Source organism: Lemur catta, chromosome 11 (genome assembly GCF_020740605.2).
Source record: "Lemur catta isolate mLemCat1 chromosome 11, mLemCat1.pri, whole genome shotgun sequence".
NCBI lineage: Eukaryota > Metazoa > Chordata > Mammalia > Primates > Lemuridae > Lemur > Lemur catta.
The window spans coordinates 44,894,070-44,921,268 of NC_059138.1; the positions used below are offsets into that span (position 1 = coordinate 44,894,070).

Below are 27,199 nucleotides of genomic sequence, written 5' to 3' on the forward strand. Positions count from 1 at the left end.
AATATCTTCTAACTGGCCATCCTGATTCCACACTTGTCACCCCATTCTCCACACGTTCTGATGTACTTTCTTCTTAAAATGTAGATGGGATATGCCCCTCTCCTGCTTAAAACCATCTGATGGCTTCCCTTGCCCCAGCCTGTTAGGGCTGACATGAAGCCCCCATCCCGACTCCAATTTCATCTCCCAACATATCCCTACTACTATCTCACCCGCCTCCTCGTGGTTCCTTGAACATTCCAAGTACACTCCAGCCTCAGAGCCTCACTGCATCTAAAGATCCACTGCCTGGAAGGCTCTTTCCTTCACGCCTTTGCTCAAATATTTCCTTCTCAGCCCACCCTCACTGTCTTTCTCAGACCCACCACCATCTTTTCTGCTATTTGCCCAGGACCTGCAGCAGTGTCCGGCACATAGTGGACCCTCAAAAATATCTGCTGAATCAATAAGTCTATTGTTGATAATAATTCCTAAACACCCTGGGTAACATGCAGTACAACTACAATACCACGGGAGAACATTTTCCATTATCTCAAATTAAAAACTAAAAATACCTACTATTTATTGAGTGCTTACTTACTGTACAAGCAGGAGCTAACTAATTTGGTCTTCATACATAACTTACAGGTATAATCACTGTACCCATCTGGCAATTTAAAAAGCTGAGATTCAACGAAGTGAAGTAACTAACGCCAACACAGTGAATGATAGTCTGGAATTGAACTCAGGCACTCCGGTTCCAGAGTCTATATGAATCAACACATTAATTTCCAAAAATAACTCCACAACTAAAATACTCTGGTCTCCTTATAACACTCATTTTCTTGCAGTATTCACAAAATCATTTTGATCTACTGTTACAATGTGTTAAATGATTTGTTACCAATCAAAAAAACATTTTTTCCTGTCTTGTTAGGAAGGGTAAGAAATAAGGCAGAACCTATTTCTTAGTCAGCCTCCACTTGCTAGTTCACATAGGTCTGAGGAGATGTAGCTCCCTGTCTTGACAGAAACTGTGTGCACTGCTTCTGTTCATCACTCATGTAGTGGCTGATCACTTGTCCCCAGGCCACATGCCTCTCCACATGGCATGTGGGTCTTCCCCTCAGCAAAGCTAAAATGTGCAATGACATGAAATTTCTGCTCCTATCTGGATGTGAAATTCAGACCTAAGTTGGAATGTCCCACTGTTGGAAAACAAACTTAGATCACTAATGAGGCATAAATTTTATGCCTAATTAGTTCATCCAATTGACGAAAAATGAATCAACTATTTAGTGATTCATAATATAACGGTGATACTTAGAATTATAGAAACAATTATTCTTTCTCTCTTAATTTTTTCTGTGTTTGCTCATTTATATACTAATTTTTGTCCAAGTAATCTTACTACTTTGTTGAGAAAAAGTTGAAATATAGAAAATAAACTAAAATAATAGAATATCAGGGAAAATACAAATAAGAATTCTGAACAGAAGCGTTTATTTAACAAGGAATACATACTATAGACTTTGCTGATTATGAAATTAAATCATTCTGGATGCAGCAAAAAAATAAGGAGAGAAACTCGTAAAGTAGGTATTAAGAACTAGGTTTATTGCCCTGACAGAAGTAGCTGAATGGCTTAAATTCTTTGTATTTCAATAGACTTTTTATATAATTAATCTTCCAACTCAAGTTCATTGAATCATGGTATTAAATCCGAGATTCTTGAATCACCTACCAGAATAGAATTCAAGACTCCACAATCTCTACAAACTGTATGCAAAATTTTATGTAGATTATTTAATATTAATTTTGCTGGGAAAAGTTCCATCTTATATCAATTTTTCAAGGCAATCCATGACCCAACACAGATTGAGAAAAAGCCTATTCAATGTAATTGGTATGAATAGTTGATATTTCTATATTTCACACACACACACACATGCATTTTTTGTTGTTTTTTCGTAGAGACAGGGACTGCCTTTGTAGCCCAGCTTGATCTCAAACTCCTGGCTTTGCAGGCAGTACTCTCACCTTGCCCTCCCAAAGTGCTGGGATTATAGGCCTGAGCCATGGCACCCAGAATACACCCAAGTTTATATGGAAGAAAAGCTTTGTAAGACATAAAACCAAGCCTTTTCTTTTAGAGACACAGCCATCCTACTACTCTACTACTAGTAGAGGAATGTCTACCATCCTCTACTAGAGAGCAGTCTTAAAATTGCTGGTTTCAGTAACTTGTTGAGGGAAGCAAGGTATTGCTTCTGATTCTTAATTCTCTTTTAAAATAAGGGATTTTTTTTTCCCCAGACAAGGTCTCACTCTGTTGTCCAGGCTGCAGTGCAGTGGCACCACCATAGCTCACTACAGTCTTGAATTCCTGGGCTCAAGCGATCCTTCTGCTCAGCCTTCTCAGTAGCTAGGACTGCAGGCACACACCACCATGTCCAGCTAATTTTTCTTATTTTTTTGCAGAGACGGGATCTCATTATATTTGCCCAGGCTGGTCTTGAACTCCTGGCCTCAGGCAATGCTCTCACCTCAGGCTCTCAAATTGCTGGGATTACAGGTGTTAGCCACTGTACCTGGCCTGATATAAGAGAATTTCTAAAATGGGTGTCAATGACCCATTTAATTGAGTATCAATGCATATTAATCATGATTTTTAATACAAAGGTAGATTTAGGGTAGGACTAAGGCCTAGTGGAAAAACTAAATGCTATAAAGATTATAGTAATCTATACATTATGCAAAATAAAACCAACTTCAAAATATAAAGTCCATGTTAGGAAACCTAACATAATTGTACTTTAATTTTTTTAATACCAAATATAAAATCATTTTTAAAAATCGTGTCCCAGATAATTGTTAAGTTGGCTTAGTAGGTTGTCAGACCTTCTTAAAGCTCTTTTGCAAAACACAGGTGAATAACCATCTTATGTATGGCAAAGTAACTTTCTTAAACCAAAGACTCATTGATTTTTATAGATTTGAACATGTAGTAACAGATCAAAATGCACCACCAACACAACCACAGCCACTTCCGCTGCTCTGTAGCCACCATTTATTGAGGGCTGACTCAATTCTGCTGGGCATTTCACATATTTTCTCATTTGTCCTCACAACAACCCTTCAAGAAAAAGATTGAACAGAACCTGGATTTTAGATGAGGGAAGCAATTATGACCTAGACCTCCTTTCTGGGATGGATACTTTTCCTATTACCTATCCTTTTTAGAAAAGGGGAAGAACTGATTTAGCTTCTCATACAGGTGTGCAGGCTCTGAGACATTTTGTCATTCTGCTTGCATATTGGCTCTTCAGAGGAATCGATTAAAAAGCAATTGAAGTACAGAACTATTGGAGTAGGCTTCCTGAGTACAGAAGAGGAAGGAGCTCATTCAACCATCCATTATATTAGAAATTAGAACAGATCCATAGATGAAAAAAGCAACTAACATCTTAAAGGAACAAGAAATAAATACCACCAGATTCAGAAGAGCTTGATTCTATAACGTTAGACCTAGAAAGTATCTTGGCTGAGCGGTTCTATTACATCCTTCAATTAAAAGCTATATTATATATTTGTATATTTTGTTATATACAAGATATTTTCAACATTTCCTTCTAAAAGAAGAAATCAGTTGACTCAGGCACTGTGCCCAGTCTAACTTTTAGTACAAAAACTGTTTTAGAAGGTTCTTCCCTTGCATTACATAAAATACAGAAAATATTAGAATTCTTATTTGCACAAGCACAGTGAATAATTTTATACTACCTTGGTATTGATTATTTCTCCAAAGTCATTTTAATTATTTAAAATATCTTTTTTAAAGATCCTGGATACAGATTAGTAAAACTGGAAAGTGTCATTACAGAGGTCAATACAAACTCTAGGACATCAAAAGGTAAAAAAACTAATAAAATAGTATCCACTCCTCACTATGTAAATGAGAGCAAATTTATTCATTCTAAATGAGTTCAGGAATCTCAGCCTGAAAGAACATGACACAGGCTGAGAGAAGTTGAAAATGAATCAGCTATTGCTATTATCTTAAATGACTCACAGAGAACAGAAAAAGGGTTTTAAGAGCCAAGCAACACAAATATAATACAACTGATCTTCTTAAAGGAAAAGAAAATAAATTGCATAAATGACAAAGCTGAGAATTTGGTATTGATTTTGGGCAAGGCTCTAGCATAGGATTTAAGCCCTGGGAAGATGAAATAGAGTCATGTATCATATTGCTGATTGGTTTAGCAAGCTATTAAAATCTCTTCCAACTCTGAAATTACAGACCTATCAATAGGAGTGACTAGTTTGGGTTCTTTGGAAAAACATGTCCCTAGAATGCAGAAGGAAAATTCACTAGACTAATAATATATCTTAATAAAAATATCACTTGATAGCAGTACAGGCTAGTGGTTGAGAGCCATTACTCTGGACTTGATTAAACCTGCTTTTGCTCTGCTACTTATTCTAGGTCTACAACCCTTCATTTGAAACCTTGAAGCCAGAGAATTTAGAATTTGGAATTTTTTTTAATTTTAGAAAGAAACTATGGTGAATATTCTGTGTATTATACTAACACTCCCATTACACAGTACTCAAACACATTATTACTACAGTGACTATTCATAAGTGGGATAAATAAAGGTTTTATATAGCCTCATCTCAATTTAAGTCAGATTTTTTGCCTCTAAAAGAGTTCAGGTCTGTGGAGGGGAGAATTCTATAATGGACCCCAAGATTCCCACCTTCTGGTGCACCCGTCCTATATAATTCCCTCCCCCCTAGAGTATGGGTAGAGCCAGTGAATATGATGGATATTGCTCATGTTAAGTTATAGGGCAAAGATGAAAGGGTTTTTGCAGATGAAATTAAGGTTCCTAATCAGTTGATTCTGAGTAAATAAAAATGAAGGTTATCTGGGGTGGGGCTGACCTAATCCTATGAGTGCTTTAGAACAGGGTCTGGTAGTCAGAAACCAGAAGTAGCAGAGACTTTCTCCTACTACTGACTTTTCAGAAATAAGCCATCATGAGCTTTACGGCTGCATAAAAATGAATTCTGCCAACAACCCATGAGCTTAGAAGATCCCAAACCTCAAATAAGATGGTAAGATGCTGCCTGGTGGTGATCCTAAGCAGAAGACCCAACCAGGACATACTCGATTCCTGACCTATGGAAACTGTGAGGTAGCAAGTGCCAGGCGCCTCTAAACAACCAGTTCTCATGGGAATTAACACAGTGAGAACTCACTCACTATTGCTGGGAGGGCACCAAGCCATTCCTGAGGGACCTGCCCTCATGACCCAAACACCTCTCACCAGGCTCCGCATTCAACACTGGGGATCAGACTTAAACATGAGATTGGAGGGGCCAAACATCCAAACCCTATTCAACTCTGACCCACAATCTATGAAGAAACCAACCTAAGAAGACAAAACATAACCTCTGCAGCAATTTACACAGGACGGTTAGAACACAATCAGAGACTGCCAACTTCTCTGTTTTTTCACCCCTGCTTCCAACTCAAGACCAAACAGAGAAAGCCAATTACGCTTCCCAAACCAATCACATATGGCATCCCCCCTTCCAGCTAGTTCACCTCAGCTTCTCATGCCAACAATCTCCAATCAGAACACATCTAAAGCCTTTTTTTTTTTCTTCATTATAAAGTTTTCCCACTCCCCAGCTTGACTTTGAGAGTCTCTGCCAAATCCAAGTGATTATGGCTGCTAGGGAAAGCTTTGAATAAATCACCTCAGTTTGTTCTAATTGACATGGTCTTTATTTATTTTGTCCACAAAGATTTAGGTGAATGAGGAGCACTTTTTTTTTTGTTGTTTTTTTTTTTACAAGCACAGCTCCATTTCCTGTTATACTTTTTCATCTATTTACTGAATTTAACTGCTAATTTTAAACATGTATTGAAGTATAATATACCTACAGAAAAGTGTGTATAACGTTAAGTGTAAAACTTGGTGACTTTTCACTAACACACTTGTGTGATCAGCACCCAGCTAAAGAAACAGGATGTAACTAGAAACCCTCCGTTGCGCTCCCTTCCAGACACTGCAGCCTTCCCCAAAGGGGTGACCACTGTGCTAACTTCTAATACCACAGAGTAGTCCGGCCTACTTTATACTTTATTGAAATGCAATCAGAGAGAAGTGTGGACATTTGGTATTTAGCTTCTTTCGCTCCATATTATGCTTCATTTTGTTTTGTCCTAGTAAGGATGTGTTTTCATTGCCATGTGATAGTCCAGTGCACACACAGAATGCAAATTTTACTGTCGATAGACATCGCGTTGTTTCTAGGGCCTATTAAAAATGGTGATGCCATGAACATTCTAGTGCATGTCTTTTGGCAATTTACATATTTCTGCTGGAAATGTGTCTTAAGAGTGGAATTGCAGAATCACAGTGTATACATGTTTCACTTTGATAGATATGAAAATTATTCTTTCATTTCAAAAAATCATGGGAATCATGTATTGGTGCTCAATTAAAGCTAAAGAAGGAATTTAGTGGCCAAATAGGTGCAACCTACATCTTCTATTTTCTTTCCTGCTAATGCTATTTTGTAAGATTGTATTAAAATTTTTTATTCTCCAAAACACACACACACACACACACACACACACACACACACACACACACACACACACTGCAGATATTATGCCATTTTTAGTACTTCTAGAAATATACAGACTACCTTATGTAAAATGTAATTTACATCTACTGGAAATATATATACACACACACACACACACCCCAGTATAATAAAAGCATCCTTCGCTTTCTTTTTATGTAGTATAAAAAGAGAAAGAAGCAGCTTGCATTTTAGGAAGGCTTGAACTAAACAGGACAAACTTCTTTACATAAGCTGCTTGAGGCAGGTACCAGGTCAAATTCATCTTTATAGTCTCACCTCTGGTACATGGAAGTCTCTGACTAAATGTTTGTGGAATAAATGAATCCTCAAAAAGCCATGTCAGCAAATGTTCTTCTTGAAATGTTCTTTTAATAAGGTGGTGGGCCACTTGATAAAATTCATTAAATCAGTCCTCCTGGCCCTCTTTTTGTTGTAAGTGCTTCTGACCCCAGAGTTCAGCTCCAGGAACCTGCCCTCAGGTCCTGCCCTTTGTGGGCAGCTGGAAAGGGCTCGAACCAGCAGAGAAAAAAAAGCAAATGTTTACATTTTACCTGCTCTGGAAACACCCAGTGCTCACCTGTGCATTTGAATAAGTGCCCTCCAACCCCAAGGTGGGATGGAGAGAGCCGCTGCTCTGTTATGAATATAACCAGAGTAGGGCACAAGAAGGAACAATGGGAAACACAGATGAGCCACCAAACCCAGAAGCTTCCAGAGGCCTCAGCATATTCATATTTGTTGCTAGCTTAACTGTGCTTGTTGAGTAACTGACATTTAACTTTTAAATTTTCTAACAGATGTTTAGGTCAAACTTCAGAGGTACATTTTGGAGAGAAGCAAACACAGAACTCCATGGCAAAGCACCTCAATTTTGTAAATTTTTTATATATTTCCACCAAAAAAAATCACATGGTATTGTAAATAGAAATCCATCTGACAGGAAAAATGTCCTAGGTCTAATCAAACAAAACTGTTCTTACATTTACTATGTACTCTCCATCTCATTCAGCCCAAGTGGAAAGAACAAAATTATAACAACATTAAAGGAACATTATTACCCCAAATTCCACCACTGTAGCTGAAGAGATGTTTACATTTTTTCCTAATTCATGGATAGTCTTTATTCAGCTATATAATTACAATAAATAATGGCAACCATGGTATCACCATTGAAGTCATGGTATATCATAGTCTTTTTAAATTTTACTTTTACCCATGAATCACTGTCCATACTGTAACAAAGTCTTCATAATATTAGGTTTTAAATTATATAATAATCTACCCACTGAATAAATTATAATTCTAACTATTCTATTACTGCATGACATTTAGACTACAGACAGTTTTTTACTATTGCATCTTTGTGGCTTTTTAGTACTTTTCCTACTTTTATTTTCTGAGAATATATACTCAGGAATATAATGCCAAAGAATGAGTATATATTTATTGTTTTTTAAAATTACATTCCAAAATAATTTTTTCTAGTTATACAAATTTAAATAGAATACTAAAATTCAAAACCAAATATCACCCCAAAGAGGATAGTACCCTTATGTAGCTCATCCCCTATATCACATTGATAAACACCATGTATAAATTATAGATCCATTTGGCTAAGGCTTTAATAAAATGATGCATATTTTAAAGTAAAAAATGCTCACTTTTTTGGAATTGCCAGCAAGTCAGGAAATCCATCCATTTTTCAACAGTAGATTAAGGTAAGATCCCCATCGGGGAAAAGGTTTTGAAAAAGCTAATTTTTATTAAAAATATATTATGTGCATACTTTGTGCTATAGACTTTCTCATGTGTCATCTAATTTAATGTGGCAAAATATATAATAATTGCCCCATTTTTACAAATTTGGAATCTAATATTAAGACTTGCTTGAGGTCACATAGATTCAGAGTAAAACGCAGTTCGGGTTGCTCCTACTAGAACATTCTAAATAAATGTTAAAACATTTAAAATCAGCTAGCAAACTTCTCATGACATGAAAGCAATTCATTGATCATTAGGAAGACAGCTTTCTTTTCCCTGACTTTGGATTAATTATATAGAAAAAATACTTCATAAAACTTACTTTATTGATTGAAAGAATTACAAAGTATTTTATAGTGATTTCTACATAAAACTGTATATCAAAGACTATTAATTCATTCTTGACATATCAATATTTTCACAGGAACATTTCTATAATGTTCTACCAGTGTTCACAAATATTATTTTTCTTTGTTAGTTTATTGCTGAAAAATAGTATATATATAAAAAAGCATATAAATAATGAATTTTAACAAAGTAAACGTTTTCATATTATGCACTCACATTGAAACACGGAAATTGCCAGTATTCCAGAAATGTCCCTCATGCTCCTAACACCAGAGATTAGTTTTGCGTTCACAGATATTTTTTAATCTAGCAAAGCTCTGATAAATTCTTTGTGACCTTTATTGAAGTATTCATTTAATTTCTGCTAGCTCTTCCATTTCTTCCCTGAAGATAGAAGTTTATCCCATGAGATCAAGTAGAGTGGACCTGATAAAAATAGTAATATCAAACTGGCACTGGTCGGGACAGCCTTTGAATACCTATCAGTTGCCACATGCTATACAAGACCTTTTTTTCTTTTCCACTCTTACTACCACATCAAAACTAAAAAGATTGTTTCACTAAAACAACTCACAGATAGTAGTTATATTTGCATAACAGGATTTATTCCTGCTTATTTCACTACCATCTGTTTTCATATTTTAAATCAAAAGATTTATACATAAAACAATCTTATATAATTTTTTGCATGCTATTTTAGAGAGAAATTGGCCCAAATCCCAATTATTTTTTCTAAGTATATAAAGTTGTTTCTATAGGTAGAATACAAACCCTCAAATTCAACATGTTTTCAGTATAAATAATTTAAAGTCTTATCATAACTGTGACAAGAGAAATTGCTTATTTATATTATTATAAATTATTAAAATATATTTGCATATATACTTCCTAATATCAACTTGTTTCTTATATAGAACATAAAACACTGAACAAAAAAAAACCTTCAAAACTTTAATTAATGTTAGTTTCTCTAAAATGATTCAAGATGCTTTAGCTAAGAGAAAGTAAAATGAATTATGTGAGAAACTCGATAATTAATTTAATAAAAATGTTAGGATTTAACTATCAAAAACACATATATGAAACATGATGTTTCACATCTTCCTAATAGGTTTTAAGTATTAGATTATATATAATTAGGATTCAGCATCATAAAAAACATACTTTTTTACTACTTTGCTAATACATCTAAAGTAAAATGTCAGAGGGTAGGGTGAGGAATGTAATTATTTAGACATAATTCATATTAAGTCTGAACAGTTATCTATTTACATAAAAATTTGATGTTTGACCTTAGGTTGATTAAATAATCAACTGATATCTTTATTATCTATCAGACTGTTTTATGATTTTTAAGCCATAGCCTTAGAATTTTCAAGAATATTGTTTTAGAAAAAGTATAGCTTTTTTCCATCTTGATAACTTTATATCATTTGACCACAAGGGGGCCATAACTATCTTTGAATTTTTTAGGCAAGCCAGGTAGCAAATAACACTGAAAATGAAATCAATCCACTCTCAAAAATTAAATAGTTAACATGAGGAAACCTTTCTAAACATAAGAATCTGATTTTTGAAAGTAAAATGAATATGAAACACATGGGTTTGCCCCATATATTTTGCACATTTAAACAGAGACTTTTTCTTCTGTCTCCAAAACAGGTATATCCCTGTACCTTTTGGCCTCATAACAAACTTTTACTTTAAAAAGAATTAGTATTATTAGCATTAAATATGATGGTTTATGAGAATTACTAATAAATCCATTATTATTCAAGTGTTGCAACTTTATCACTTGGAAAATAATAAAGGCAGCTCTAACCTATGCTAACCCCATCCATGACCTGAGGGTAAAGCTTGGGAATGAGTAAAATTACTAAAACATGCTTCCCTGGCTAAATGAACAAACTGAAAGAGGAAAATAATGTGTAACAATGGTGTGCTTAAATTGTAGTTTTTTTTATTAAAATTACCAAACAGATGGAATGGTAAGCTATACAAAGCAACTAAACATTTTGCTTAAATATTCTCTATGGTGCATTTAGTAAAATAAGCTCTTCTCTCTGAAGATAAAAATGTTATAATGTTCGTCTCCTGAAAGAAACATTCCATACCAGTGCTGGTATAACGAATAACTAAACCAGTTGTCCCAACCATGGCCCTATGTCAATACTTTATTTAGTACATTTGAAAATGTTATTCAGCACACTCACCAAAGGCAAATGGACTTTCACTGATGGGAGGGTAAGCTACTTCTATAGCACTGGCAACATTATGAATTCATTATATCCAATGAGCCTTTTAAATTGCCAGGAACTCATTCCATTCTCACAATATCACTTTAAATTTTGTTACAGTAAAGAAGTAAAATGTTGATAACAGTATGTAATAAATGCTAGAATAACATTAATATTAATCCTTTTAATAATATTGATAAAAATTCTTTCATTCTTCTAATTTTAAAATCTCAAGCCACATCTTTCATACTCATTCTCATGATATTGTAATGTCTGCATTTTCTTCATTTTCCTAGATTGTTTTCCCCTAAAATCCCAAGCACCACTGCCTAACTACACTGGTCGGTAGAGGACTTTTAGGCTTGGAGACAGTGTTAAGGACAAGCCAACTGGGCAGTACAGAAAACGGTAAGAATGGCCCAAATGTATACCCCAATGATGTCTCTGTATGAGCCCCAATAACGTCTTTGTACTAAGGAAATAAATATTCCTGTGTGACTCATTCCTCCTAATGGAAATGTACTTATCGCCTGCCCAACATACTGACGACTATGTGCCAGGAACTGTGGAAGACATTTACGAGAATTAACCGTGTTAACCTTCTGAACAACCTTATATGAAAGGCCAAGAAATGAACAGAAATGAGCAGGCTAATATTTGGCAACATTCTCAGTTATATAGCAGCATGCTACAAAAGATACTTGTTTGTTAAGGGAAACCAATATTTGAGAAGAACAAAGGAACACAAGGAGAGAAAAGGGCTCTCTAGGAACCCCTAATAAGTTACCAATAAATACTAAATCACAGAATGTAACACCCAACTTCCTAGGCAAAATACTATTTTCTACACAGATTTTAAGAATCTTTGGATCTATTCTGTTTTATAGTAGCATAGGCTCATTCCCTTTCAATGGAAAGTACAGACAGGGTGATTCCAATAGTCAACTACCATTAAAAATAGTGATAATCAAAAGTATACTTTGGCATCTGTATTCCAAAGTGGTAGGTACTCTAAGCATGTATAACTTACGCGCAACAATGACTTTCCTTCTTGTTTTTCAAAAGACCTTCAACAAGTTGCACTTGACATTCACAAAAGAGCATATTCTCTGTGATAATGTTTTTTCTCTCTTTAGTTTTGAATTAAATGTGACATTCATAATTTAATCTCTTCACTAACCAATTGTATATCAGAAAAATTGACTTAGAGTAAGCATTTTTTTCACTGATTTAAATTAGAATGGGGAATTTAACCAACACTATTAAAAGGTTTTGTTTTTCTTTTCAGTAGTGCTTCTTACATTGGGCTTTTTCTAAAAGTATGCAACTTGATAATATAACAAAAACAGAAGAAAAACTAGCACTTTTAAGCTCAATTTGACAATGTTTTTAACAATATTTCCTCACTTATGGCAGAGATTCATGCCATAAAACAAATTTACCATCTACTATAGGAGATTTTTACTCTAAATTTTAAATTGTTTTATTTTGAAGAATGAAATAAGAAATAATCCAGTTAGAACTTATTAAAAGGGCTCTCTTTCACAATGATTGAATCCATTTACACTTCTAACTGGGTATTTTAATCTAATTATTAATAAAAATGTTAATGGGTTCACTTAAATCATATACCAGTCCCTGTAAAAAATAAAAATTATTAAAATAATTGTATGACCTTGGGCTTATAATGAGCATATTTTTTAAATGTTTTTTTATAGAATCTAAGTATTTATCCAGCCATTATATAAATTATGAAAAAATTCAGAACCAGAAAAAAATACATTCTAAACCTGAAAGTAAGCACTACAAGTCTCTCACTCAACAAAATTCAAAATACAAATACTAATGATAATCATTTTCCCCTCACATTTTACAATTTGGATAAAGTCAGGGAAATAAAAAATCTAGTAACACTTCTGGAGCAAACTTCGAAAAATTTTTGTGAACATAAGACATCAGAGTTATATGTGCTACTGGCAAAATATACAGATATACACACAGATATATACTTTTATCTTGGCTTCTAGGTTGGTTTTTTTCTCCCTCCAATCTTTATTCTACAGGGATATCAGGTGCAATAGGTTGTCTTAAACTTTATTCACTGAAGTATTTTTTTATTTTACAATCAAAATATGAACAATTTATAACCTCACATTAACATTTTGATCTAATGAGATAGTTTTCTGAAGGGAAAGTACAGACTGCAAGCTAAAACATTAAATATAAGACATTTGCAAAGATATGACAGCCTTCAAAGAACTTAATTCTGATATGCTATACCCTATAAGTATACTTACACAATTTATTCAAATATGTAATTCAATACTTTACTATGTGTTGGACACTGCACTAGATGCTTTGTCATTTATTAAGATGAATCAGACACAGAAGCATCAAATCATAAAACACATTAGCAATACTTATATATGGGCAATTGGTGGCTTACCCAGTAGATAAAGATGTCAACTAAAAAATAAAGAAATATGAAACAGTTAAATGATAAAAGCATTACTTGTCACTATTGTTACTCATAGCTGTTTATAGTTATATAATAATATTTTTTCAAATACTCTCATATACAGTATAATCTAATTTCATCCTTTCAACTACCTTACATGTTAGAATAGTCATGATCTTCTTCTGTGGATGACGACATTCAAAGACAGAGGTCCTGAAACTTTGTGACACAGAAAAATTACAAAATAAATTCATTTTGAGAAGGGAATAAGATTCAAAGTTCTCTGTCTTCTAGTCTAGTGTCCAACCACTATCTAACATATGACAGAACCACACTTTCTCATGCTATCACTAGCAAAGGGGACTTGGGGTAACCTTTTCAATATGTCCTTGATTTTGCATAATTCAACTAATGTAAGTCCAATCTTAAAGTGAATCAGTCAACCACAACATAGGAGAGAAGCAAAATTATTTCACACCAGTAGACATTCCCAAAGAGATAATCACATTAAAGATGTTCCTAAGCACATCAGGTCTCAAGAGAAAGCACCACTGGGCTCCAGCACCTTCGGGGTTGCTCCCCCTCAAAAAAGTCCCAAGATGAGGTGGTGGGCACCATACTGCTTTTCCATCCATTGTGTGCCTTTGTCCTCCCCAGGGAGCTTCAGTCCTTCGGTTGACTTGTCACTGTTTCTCATAGAAACATTTCCCAACTCCTGCCCAGACTGCAGTGGCCACAGGGAGCTGCTGGATCCCAGGGGAACTCTGTGATCACAAAGTTTGGACATTCAGGGTGGGCTGCATTCAGGGTAGAGGAGAGTGCAACAGGCCAGGGGGACCCCTCAGGACAAAGGAGACCAGACTGCCAGATCTTCTCCATTCAGACTCTTCTCATCCTCCTTCCCTACCCTGCCCACAGCTGCTGACAAGCTATGGCAGTTCCCATGTGAGTTGGCACAGGTGCCCCAAGGGATGATTGAGCTGCAGCTCCTAGGAGCTGCTGCTTCCCTTCTGTTGGTGTGCCCACCACAAGCTTCCACAAAGAGTGGGCTGACGCCTTTCCTCTTAAAGACCTATAGGGGACCAGGGGTGCTTGGATTGTAAGCACCCTGACCACCAGCCTTCTGCAGCACTGCCTGCCTGGCTGCTCCAGCAGAGGATGACATACCCCAAAGTAGAGGACATTAAACCTACTTGAGCACTCCACAGGCAACTCAGGACCAGCACACTTCTATCTAGCATGGTCAGGGAATGAAACTGGGGAATCATGGGACAGGCCTGCAGGCTGGACCCTGTACACCCAGGATTCGATCATGTTGCTCAGGAGCATGGAGAGGCGATTTGTGGACTAATCTTGGGAGGGGAGGGAGGCCATGCAGGCAGAACTAAAAGGAGACAGTGGTGTAGGTCCAAGCCATAGTGCACTCATGGAGCACCCCTCCCCACACAGGAAAGCCACACAGTCTGAGGCAGGATCCTGGACAGGGAAGCTCCTAGCATCACTGCTATTGCTGGTGAGCTTTGCTAGTTTGGGCTGCTGCTTGCAGCCATGTGCCAGAAGGAGATCCACAGGGCAAGAGAAGAGGGAGAAGAGTGAAACCCAACTCTGAATCCCAGACTGACCCTCCCCCACAAGCAGACTTTTGGCTTGGTGGAGCTGCTTTAGGCCCTCCCTGGTGGATTTGTCCAGCAGTCTGGGAGCTGACTCTTGACACCTGATGAGACAGCTCTTGTGTCCACCTTTGTGGAGCCTGAAGGCAGGCTTGTTGGACCCAGCCCTGCCCAGCCTCACTCCTCCATGCCCCTGGCTGTGGCAAAGCACAAGGAGTGACCTGGGAGCACCAGGGACCTGCCCACCACCTGGGACATCCAAGTGCTTCTCCCAATTGACTAGAGCTGGTCACAGGTTTCAAAAAACACCACTGCAGTTGGCTCTTTCCTGCAAGCACCACCTCCTGGCAGGGAGGACAACTTATATAACCCATTACAACATTCACTGATTTAATCACACAAGGCAATACTGAGTCTTACCCACAAGTGCCACATACTGATTAAGAGATTAAACTGGCAGTCCCAATGTAATTCAAACTGTTAAGAAGACCACAGGGCTGGGAAAGAGAAATTATTTCAAAGACCTCCTTTACTGACAAGAGAAGATAAATCCAGTTAAATTAACTAGAAGAGAAAGGACTCAAATAAGCTCAATCAGAAATGAAAAAAGAGCCATTTTGACTGATACCACAGAAACACAAAATATCCATGAATATTATGAAAACTGATATATACGCAAACTAAAAAAACCCAGAGGAAATGGATACATTCTTAAAAACATACAATCCCCCAAGCCTGAATCAGGAAGAAATAGAAATCCTGAGCAGACTAAAAATGAGTAGTGAGATTGAAACAGTAATTAAAAAAAATAAACTAAAACTCCCTCCCCCTACCAAAAAAAAAGCCCTGGCCCAGACCTATTCACAGCCAAATTCTACCAGACCTACAAGAAAGAATTGGCACCCATTCTAATGAAACTCTTCCATACCACTGAGAAAGAGGGAACCCTCCCCCTAACTCATTCTATGAAGCCAGTGTCACCTTGATACCAAAGTCAGGAAAAGACAAAACAAAAAAAGGAAAACTACAGACCAATATCCCTAATGAATATAGGTGCAAAAATTCTCAAAAAAAATACTAGTAAACCAAATTCAACAGCACATTGAAAAGACAATCCACCATGATCAAGTGGATTTCATCCCAGAGATGCAACATTGGTTCAACATATACAAATCAATAAATGTGATTCACCACATAAAGAAAAGTAAAAACAAAGACCTTATGATCATTTCAATAGATGCAGAAAAGGCATTCAATAACATCCAGCACCCTTTCATGATCAAACCTTCAACAAACTAGACATAGAAGGAACATAACTCAAAATAATAAAAGCTTATATGACAAACCCATAGCCAACATCATACTGAATGGGGAAAAGTTGAAAGCATTCCCCCTAAGAACTGGAACAACACAAAGATACCCACTGTCACCACTTCTATTCAACTCAATACTGGAAGTCGTAGCAAGAGTAATCAGGCAAGAAAAGAGATAAAGGGCATCCAAATCAGGAAAGAGGTGGTCAAATTGTCCCTGTTTGATGACAATATAATCTTGTATCTAGAAAACCCCCAAAACTCCACCAAAAGTCTCCTAGAATCGATAAACAAATTCAGTAAACGCTCAGGTTACAAAAGCAATGTACACAAATCAGTGGCATTTCTGTATACTAGTAACAGTCAAACTGACAGTCAAATCAAGATCTCAATACTATTTACAATAGCTGTAAAGCAAATAAAATACCTAGGAATGCATTTGAACAAGGAGGTGAAAGATCTTTACAAGGAGAACTCCAAAACAGTGATGAAAGAAATCACAGATGACACAAACAACATGGTCATGGACAGGAAGAATCAAAATTGTTACAATGTCCATACTACTAAAAAATAAAAAATAAAAAAAAGAAGAAGAAGAAAACTAAATTATCATATAGCCTAAATGTCTCTTTTTTAAATTTTAATATATTAGGAGACAATTGCATTTTCCTGTCTAGTAAATTACTTTGTAAAAGATACGAACCACTGGAGGTAATTAGACTATCAGCAGGGTCTATTGGAATTTGTCTATGTGTTTGTAATGTGGTTACACACCCGCTACCACAACCATCACCACCACAAGGGGACTTAGTTTTCAGATTTTTTACATATTTACAAGATCTCAGCAACACTGCTTGTGCTCTTTCCAGAGTCTTTGATAAACAGATAAGGACATTAAGTAAAAAGAAGCAATAACGAATGTAGCTGTTGCTTGCTTGGCTAAGAATTGGCATATTAAAAATGAATACAGCATTGAACTGTTTGTGCTGAAGAATGGACACAATCTAGAATTTTAGACTCCCTAAGGAGTCTGCAGAATAAGAAGGGGTCCTTGACTTTGGAGTCATAAACACTCCTGTTTAAATCTCATCTCTGGCGCTCACTCACCACTTATATTGTTCAGGCAAATTAATTAATGTCTGAGACTCAATTTCCTTCTCAATAAAAGCTGAATAACACCCACTGATCTCATAAGCTTATTTTGGTTATTAAATAAAATGATATCTCTAAAAGCAATAAGCTCTCCATCTATGTTGTAGCCCTTCACCTTCTCCATTTTCCTATTACCGATAAATTATAAATAAACTCCAGGAGGATGTGAATTTCAACCATGATCTAATAATCTCATTTAATATTTTGGGTCTACATCTATATCTGAGGTTAGAAACTATTAGCCTCCTCTCATGAGGACAAGAAACATACAGTGAGTTTTAGATCTTAATGTTTAGAGGCAAGTACAAGTTTATCACTGATCTGACAGTATAAACATATTGAAGAATTCTCACAAGCCATACCTTTTATTTTCTGTTGCTTTATATATCAACAGTTCATCAATTAATTTATTTTATTAAATTCTTAAAGCATTCTTCACTTAGATTTTACTTAAAAGGTAACTTTAAGGTTTTACTTAAAGGTATTTCATAGTCTTGGAAACATTTTAAGATTAGAAATGGACTCAGAGTACATGAATCCTTAAAATATCTCTTAAGTTGGATGCAGTTGTCAGCGTTCCAATTCTACCAGTTGTATACTGGGATTGACATAACTCATGTGTACTGAAAATAATTTTTTATATTTTCTCAGTAGTTATTACCCTGATTATGAATCAGACACCTTTGTAAGATTTCTTAATGGTTTAGATTAATAGATTGTCATTTATTAAAATAAAGTCATGTCTTCATATTTCAATATTTGACCTGAATACTTTGTATTTTTCCATATTTTACTTTCCACAACATAAGGCAGCTGCAGAGAGAATTGCACTAATCTTAACTATATTTTGCATTAAGTCAGGGGCTTCTGGAGCTCCAGGGAACTGCTTTTTATATGTGCTTAAGGTCAGACAGCTGAGAAAAAGCCAATACCCCACAATGAAATTTCAAACATCCTGGGAATACTCACTTCCAATCTGTGGGATCAATTTGGGGATTCATGACAAAAGGTGTCCCAAGAGATCTACTTATGCCATCACAATCACATGTTTCAGGTCCTAATCTCCTAATTATTCTAGTGCTTCATGGGGAGAGGGAGAGAGGGATGAGAGAGAGAGAGAGAGAGAGAGAGAGAGAGAGAGAGATAGAGGGAGAGAGAAATTAAGGATGAATGGAAGGGAAAGGAATGAAAAACTAGGTCAAAAGGGTTAATCCTGGGCCCAATCACATATAAGGAATTAATTTCTGTATTTAGTACAAATACAGCTATATCAACACTATGAATTTAATATAATGCCAAGCTAATACCAGACATATACGCTGCTATCTTAATTCCTACTGGAGTAAACTTGCCTCGCTATTCATAGTATGGTCCTATTGGAAACCTTAGTACAGTGCTCATTTTGGTAGCACATATACTAAAATTAGAGTAATACAGAGAAGAATAGCATGGCCCCTGCACAAGGATGACATGCAAATTTGTGAAGTGTTCCATATTTTCTTGTCAAGACCAGACCTACCCTGCAGGAAGTACTCAGAACTCCATTATATTAATACACAGATCAGCACAATAATCACCCATCCGTGTAAAATCACCCAAAAGCTAAAGCTCAAAGCCCAAGTACCATAACGGCTCAAGTGGTAAAACAAAGCAATAAAGTTCTATTCAACAAGAGGAATAGAATTCCTCCCCACTTATCAATTTCTTCAATAAATGTGAATGGCTTGAACTCCCCACTCAAGAGACATAGGCTGGCTGAATGGATTAAAACAAAAATATAAGCCAAGTGTCTGCTGTCTCCAGGAAATACATGTAACCCAGAAGGTCTCATTCAGACTCAAGATGAAGGGGATGGAAAAAAATATTCCATGCAAATGGAAACCAAAAGAAAGCTGGTGTAGCTATTCTTATATCAGATGACATAGACTTCAAATCAGTAAAAGTAAAGAAAAAGATGGTCATTACATAATGATGAAGACAACAATTCAACAAGAAGACATAACAATCCTAAACATTTATGCACCTAACAAAAGAGCATGCAGATTCATACAGCAAACCCTACTTGATTTAAAAAAAAAATGATACACAGCAGCATCATAATAGCTATGGACTTCAACACTGTGCTGACAGAACAGGGCAGATCCACCAAGCAGAAAATGAACAAAGAAATGATAGATTTAAATGAAACTCTAGAACAAATGGCCTTACATACATTTACAGAATGTTTTACCCAAAAACAATTGAATATATGCTCTTCTCATCAGCTCATGGAATATTCCCTAAAATTGATCACATCCTAGGCCACAAAACATGCCTCAACAAATTTCACGAAATAGAAATTATACCATGCATCTTCTCAGACCACAGTAGAATTAGAAATCAATTCCAATAAAAACAGTCAACTCTGCACAAAGTCATGGAAATTAAACAACCTACTGCTAAATGATTATTGGGTCAAGAAGAAAATTAAGATGGAAATCAAGAGATTCTATGAACTAAATGACAAAGGGGACACAAGTTATCAAAATCTGTGGGATTCAGTAAGAACAGCTATTAGGAGGAAAATTCACATGGATAAATCATCTCAAACAATTGGAAAAGGAAGAGCAAACCAATCCCAAACCCAGCAGAAGAAAAGAAATAACTAAGGTCAGGGCACCAGTAAATGAAACCAGTATCAAAAGAATTATACTGAAGATTAATGAAACAAAAAGTTGGTTCTTATAAAAGATAAATAAAATTGACAGGCCTCTCAACTAGATTAACCAGAAACAGAAGAGAAAGGACCCTAATAAGCTCAATTAGAAATGAAAATGGAGATGTTACAACTATTACCACAGAAATACAAAATACCATTTCTGAATACTATAAAAAATCACTATGCATAGAAACTTGAAAACGTTGAGGAAATGGACAAATTCTTGGAAACACATAACCTCCCTAGACTAAATCAGGAAAAAATAGAACTCCTCAACAAACCAATACCCAGAAACAAAATTGAGACAGCAATAAAAAAATCTCCTAATAAAAAGAAGTCCCAGACCAGTTGGTTTCACAGCCCAATTTTACCAGACCTACAAAGAACAACTGGTACCTATACTGTCGAAATTATTGCATAACATAGCGATGGAAGGAATCACCCCAATTCATTCTATGAAGCCAATATCACAATGATACCAAAGCCAGGAAAGGACTCAGCCAAAAAAGAAAACCAAAGACTAATATCCCTTGTAAATATAGATCCAAAAATTCTCAATAAAATCCTAGCAAGCCAAATTCAGCTACAAGTCAAAAAAATAATCCACCACGATCAAGTGTGTTTCATCCCAGAGATGTAAAGATTGTTCAACATACACAATATATAAATGTGATTCACCACAAAAATAAAAGCAAAAACAAAGACCATACGATAATCTTAATAGAGGCAGAAAAACCATTTCACAAAATTCAACACCCTTTTATGATAAGAACTCTTAACAAAATAGGCATAGATGGAACATACCTCAATATTATAAAAGCCATATATGACAAACCCACAGCCAACATCATACTGAACAGGAAAAAACTGAAAGCATTCCCACTTAGAACTGGAACCAGACAAGGATGTCCACTGTCACCACTTCTGTTCAACATAGTGTTGGAAATCCTAGCCAGAGCAATCAGGCAAGAGAAGGAAATCAAATGGGGAAAGAAGAGATCAAATTATAGCTCTATGCTGACGATATGATCTTATATCTAGAAAGCCCCAAAGATTGTGCCAAGGTACTCCTGAAATTGATAATTAAATTCAGCAAAGTCTCAGGTTACAAAATCAATGTACACAAATCAGTAACATTCCTATACACCAACAACAGTCAAGCTGAGAATCAAATCAAAAACTCAATACCTTTTATAATAGCAAAAAAGAAAATAAAATACCTAGGAATATAGTTAACCAAGGAGGTGAAAGATCTCTACATGAAGAAATATGAAAACTGAGGAAGGAAACCAGAAGTTGTAAACAAATAGAAAAATATATCATGCTCATTGATCAGTAGTACCAACATTGTTAAAGGGTCTATCCTACCCAAAGTGATCTACAGATTCAGTACAATCCCCATTATCAATGTCATTTTTTGCAGATCTAAAAAATAATTTTATGCTTCGTATAGAACCAGAAAAGACCAAATAGCCAATGCAATCTTAAGCAAAATGAACAAATTGGGAGGCATCACTTGATCAGACTTCAAGCTACACTGCAAGGCTATAGTAACCAAAACAGCATAGTACTAGCACAAGAACAGAGACCTAGACCAATGAATCAGAACAGAGAACCTGTTGAGGGTTAGGGTCGAGACATGAGAACTCCAGGAGTGGGACAGGACTTTGCCAAAGAGCAACCTGTGGACATGTCAGTTCACTGAGCAAAAGCTGCTCGACCTTGAGGGGACATTCCACCCCTCAGGGATGTCTGCAAATAGATCCCACCTTGAAGCCTGAGGGCTACAGCCTGGATGTCTGCAGACGGACTGGGCTTGTAACTCGAAGGCGGACAGAATGATCAAAGGATGTCAGCCCAGCAGATAAGAGCAATTTGCTATTGTAAGCCGGAGGCAATTTTCCTGCCTCTCTCTTGAGTTCATGTCTCAGTAAATGAGGAACTAGATAAAGTAGAAAGAATTACGTGGCCTCTTTTTTTCCCATTTAGATTATACACTTTACTGCTAACCCATGAGCTTTTCATGTGAAATCATTGTAATCTATAACATGAAAAAGAAAATAAAAATAGGTGCTAGACTTCAGTCAGTACCACCTGGCTCAAAAGAATGCTGGTGGTCCCCTGACCTCCCCACACTCTTTCACCTTACTTTTTGTGTCCATGTCTTTGTCTCTCCCATCTTTTGCAACGCGGGACCTGGTTATATCGGGGGTGTCACGAAACCCTAATAAGAACCAAGATATAAAACCATCCTCATACACTGGGGAAAAAAAATCTCTATTCAATAAATGGTGCTGGAAAAATTGGATAGCCACATATAGAAGACTGAAACAGGATCCGTACCTCTCACCACTCACAAAAATTAATTCATAACGGATAACAGATTTAGACCTAAGGCATGAAATTCTAACAATCCTAGAAGAAGAGGTTGGAAAAACTCTTATAGATATTAGTCTAGGCAAAGAATTTATGAAAAAGACCCCAAAGGCAATCACAGCAACAACAAAAATAAATGAATGGGACCTGGTTAAATTAAAAAGCTTCTGCACAGCCAAGGAAACAATCAATAGAGCTAACAGACAACCTGCTGAATGGGAAAAAATATTTGCATACTATATAGCTGATCAAGGGCTGATAACCAGGATCTACAAAGAACTAAAGCTAATCAGCAAGAAAACGTCAAACAACCCCATTAAAAAGTGGGCAAAAGACATGAGCAGAAGCTTTTCAAAAGATGATAGACTAATGGTCAATAAACATATGAAAAAATGCTCAATTCTTTAATCATCAAGGAAATGAGAATCAAAAGCACAATGAGATATCACTTAACTTCACTGAGAATGGCTTTTATTATAAAGTCCCAAAAGAACAGATGCTGGTGCAGATCCAGAGAGATAGGAACATTTATACACTGTTGGTGAGACTGCAAGCTAGTACAACCTCTATGAAAAGTAGTTTAGAGATACCTCAAAGAACTGAAAGTAGACCTACCATTTGATCAAGCAATCCCACTACTGGGTATTCACCCAAAGGAAAAAAGACATTTTACAAAAAAGACTCCTGTACTCAAATGTTGATTGCAGCGCACTTCACAATTGCAAAGATGTGGAATCAACCTAAGTGTCCATCAATTCATGAGTGGATTAATAAAATGTGGTATAAGTATACTATGGAGTATTACTCAGCCATAAAATAAAAATGGTTAACTAATACCTTTTGCCACAACCTGGATGGAACTGGAGACTATCCTTTTAAGTGAAGTATCACAGGAATGGAGAAATACCACATGTACTCACTACTAAATTGGAACTAATAGATCAACACTCACATGCCCATATGATAGCAAAATTCAACAGAAATCAAGCAGGTGAGAGGAGGGGAAAGGGGATGGGTAAATTCACACCTAATGGGTACAATGCACACTATCTGGGTGATGGACACTTATAACTTTGACTCAAACTATACAAAAGGAATTCATGTAACCAAAACATTTGTACCCTTGTAATATTCTGAAATTTAAAAAAGAAAAAAGAAAAACTTAGTATAGAAGAAAATACAACTATCTGTGCTACAAAAGCAGAATTATAATGGCACTTTCTCAAATGCATTTAATCACTCAAATAATAAGCTTCTAAAATCATTCTCCAAAAATCTTCCTCAATTGTTTCATTAAAAGAATGCTGTGAGGCTGGATAAGGAAAAAAATTAAAAAAGGTAAAAATGCCTAATACAGTACATGACTTAGTTTAGGGATTAATTGACATTATGTAAATCTGAATATCATTAAAGTAACAGCAAACAAATTTTATTGTCAAGAATAAGAAATAATAGTATAGAGCAACATATAATACACTAGACTACAATAATAATACAAAATACTTTAATGAATTATCTAACCTGAGACATTATTATCTTCAGAAGACAGTATTCTACAATGTAAAACTAAAGAAATTTAAAACGTTAACTATATTTAGCAGCCATAGCAAGTCTCAAAATGTGAGAACAAACATGTTATATATCTCATATTGAAATTCACTATAACCACTTCACTTCTCTGTTACAAATTTTTATTTGTGGATTTTAAGTAATTTATAGACATTTCTACTAGTAAGATTTTCGGGCTGCATCTTTCCAAACAAAGTCCACTTTTTTTTGATCATACACTAACTGGCATTCAGTCTCTTAGAATGGTAATCACTGAAAGAACATGCCTCTCCCAAATGCAAAAGATCTTATTCAGCAAATCGAATAACACAAAAGGGATTTTCATTATATAATATAGAAATTTTTCCTTCTCAAAATGAAGTCACTGCATTGATTTTTTTCCTTGATTTGTTTGTTGTATATTACACACATTCACACACATTCAAAATCCATTTTATGAGTTAGGCTCATACTGAATTTATTGAAGAAAAAATACTTTGTAAAAGAAAAAAATGTATTTTGTTCACATTTTATTAAAATGAAGAATGTGCCTTAATATCATATTTAATGATAGGAAAGAATCATTGCATCATGAAAGTTCATCTTGTTTCAAAACTACAAATCAAGTTTTCAAGACATTTTTAAGGCATTCAAAAGTTGCACTTTTAACTCTGGAAAGGTATGACACCATAAAATTTTGGTATTTTTGTTTTTTATTTTAAAAGATTTAGGGGATACAAGTTGACTTCCATTACATGTATACAGCATATTATATAGCAGTGATGTCTGGGCTTTTAGTGAGCCCATCACCTAATGGTATATATTAAATAGATATTTGTGCTCCAAATATCTAATTAAATTCCATACCAAAAATTTTTAGGCTTTTCTGATATTTTGCTTTATAATGGAATTAAGCCTTTAAAGATGGTACATGGAACTCAACTCTTCTTTAATCTTTACCTCTTTTTTGTTTCAAGTTCCCCCCACCCCCCTACACCACCCTCCACCATCCCGCCATCCATAAGCACCATTAAAAAACAAGTTTTATTTACATGACACCTTTCCAAAGAAGAGAAGAATCCTGGCTAATTTTAACAACAGATCATATGATATTCAATTCTGCAATAGAGTTTATGCCTTCTAAATATTTTTAGAGATGGTTGACATATTTGTTATTGTCAGCAATTATTAAATTATTACACAAATAGCCAACAGTTACTGAATACTTGCTATTTGACAAGTGGGGTTTTTTTGTGTGTGTATATTATTTCTTTTAATTCCCACAACAACCCCACAAACAAGGTGCTGTCAGGATCCCCTTTCCAAGGTATACAGAGAGGACATGTAGCTTACCTACTCTCACCACATGGATGTAGCCAGGAAAAAACATACATAGTCAGACTCTGAATCCCAAACTCTTAACCTTTATTCTATACAGTCTTAAATAGTGAAATCACAGAATTATTTACATTTGGCTCTAGCTTTTGAATTTTTAAAAAATGGTTAGTAGTTCTTGTATTTAAAGGTCAAAATTTCCATTTTCAAAGCTGACCAGAAATCTCATATTGGCTTCATAAAGGGAATAGGGACCAAAGACTTTTCAGAATTTTCTGGGCTGAGCTCACCATTTCATTAACAAACTAGTTTAGAGGTAGAAACCCTTTCATACCTCACCTTGATTTATATCTTCGAACGAGAGGGAAAAGATTTTTATACATTAATTAATATATACATTAAGATAATTTGTGGGTTCTATTACTTTTTCAAAGACATTGAGCTTCTCTAGGAAAAACATTTCATAGAAACAAAGTGCATTCTTGTTATGAAAACTGCCATTTTAATCTCAATGGATAAATAGTATTTTATATGTATATTCATTTATTAGGATTTTAATCAGCTTTACATTCAAATCCTTCATGACACTAAAGGATGAGGTATTGAAACCTAGCCACAAATCTTTTTGTTTATCAAAGGGATTTCTATAATCCCATAAGACAAAAGGAAGAAAGTAAGCCTGAGGAAAAAGGAAATCTAACATATTAACCATAAGTGCTTTTTTAAATGTTCTTTACAGGCATTTTCTTATGTGCCAGTTGGATGTTTAGGTTTAGTTTTGGTTTTCTACAGTAGATCAAACAGAGCTAACTTGTGTTAAATTCATTCAAGTAATAACTCTTAAGAGAGATGCTTAAAGCCCAAGTAGAACTGAAATAATACCATGTCCAAATATCTTAACATCAGCTGAAATAAAAGAAAAATGAAATTAAACAAGGAGGGACAGGCAAGAAAAAAACAACACAGAATGGTTATGATTACAGAAGGTAACAGCCACAGAAAAACAAGGTCACATGAAGGAAAATTATTCTCAGTAAAAATAAAATTCATTACTTAGGCATCCTTGATGTAGTGTCCTCTTTCAAATTTCCTCCACGGAGAGGAGTGCTTTAAATTTTTTAAAGTATCACCACATCCTTTACCTTATTTGAATTTCACAAGTACATTGCAAGCTACTTTCATATGTTTTCCCCATGTCATACAATATCATAGGTGCAAATGGGAGGCAGAAGTAGGACCTGTAATAATAGTCACCTTATTAATTTATTGGTTTTGAAGTACATTTAGTTTAGAAATATGTTTGTATAAGTTAAAACTGAGGCCTCAGCCAGGCTTTATTGTGTGCCCCTGTAGTCCCAGCTACTCTGGAGGCTGAGGTAGGAGGATTGCTTGATCCCAGGGGTTTGAGGTTCCAGTGAGCTAGGCTGACGGCACTGCATTCTAGCCCAGGTGACAGAGCGAGACCTTGTCTAATAAAAAAAAAAAAAATTAAGGCCTGATTGTTGTCATTATATATCTATTCCTTTATATAAGATTTCCCTGGGTCTTCTTCGCTTTGAAGTTTATTTATTGATCAGAAAAATTTAATAAGGAAACTGGGAACAAAAATACACAGCTAAATTTAAGTGCTAAAGAAATACTCAGAAATAAAGAAATATAGATAATAAAAGTGCAATGATAATAAAAATATTAATTGACAAACATGGTTTGTATCT

General features: G+C 35.5%; 1 protein-coding gene and 1 non-coding gene across 3 annotated transcripts in view; one reads left to right on the forward strand and one right to left on the reverse strand.

Moving 5' to 3' along the window:
- The window catches only part of CACNA2D1 (calcium voltage-gated channel auxiliary subunit alpha2delta 1), a 469,212-nt gene that overhangs the window by 257,858 nt on the left and 184,155 nt on the right, over positions 1-27,199 (reverse strand). The gene's annotated exons all lie outside the window — the stretch shown is intronic.
- Positions 18,921-19,027, forward strand: LOC123647809. The gene has a single exon (XR_006738349.1). It is a non-coding gene; the product is annotated as a U6 spliceosomal RNA (small nuclear RNA).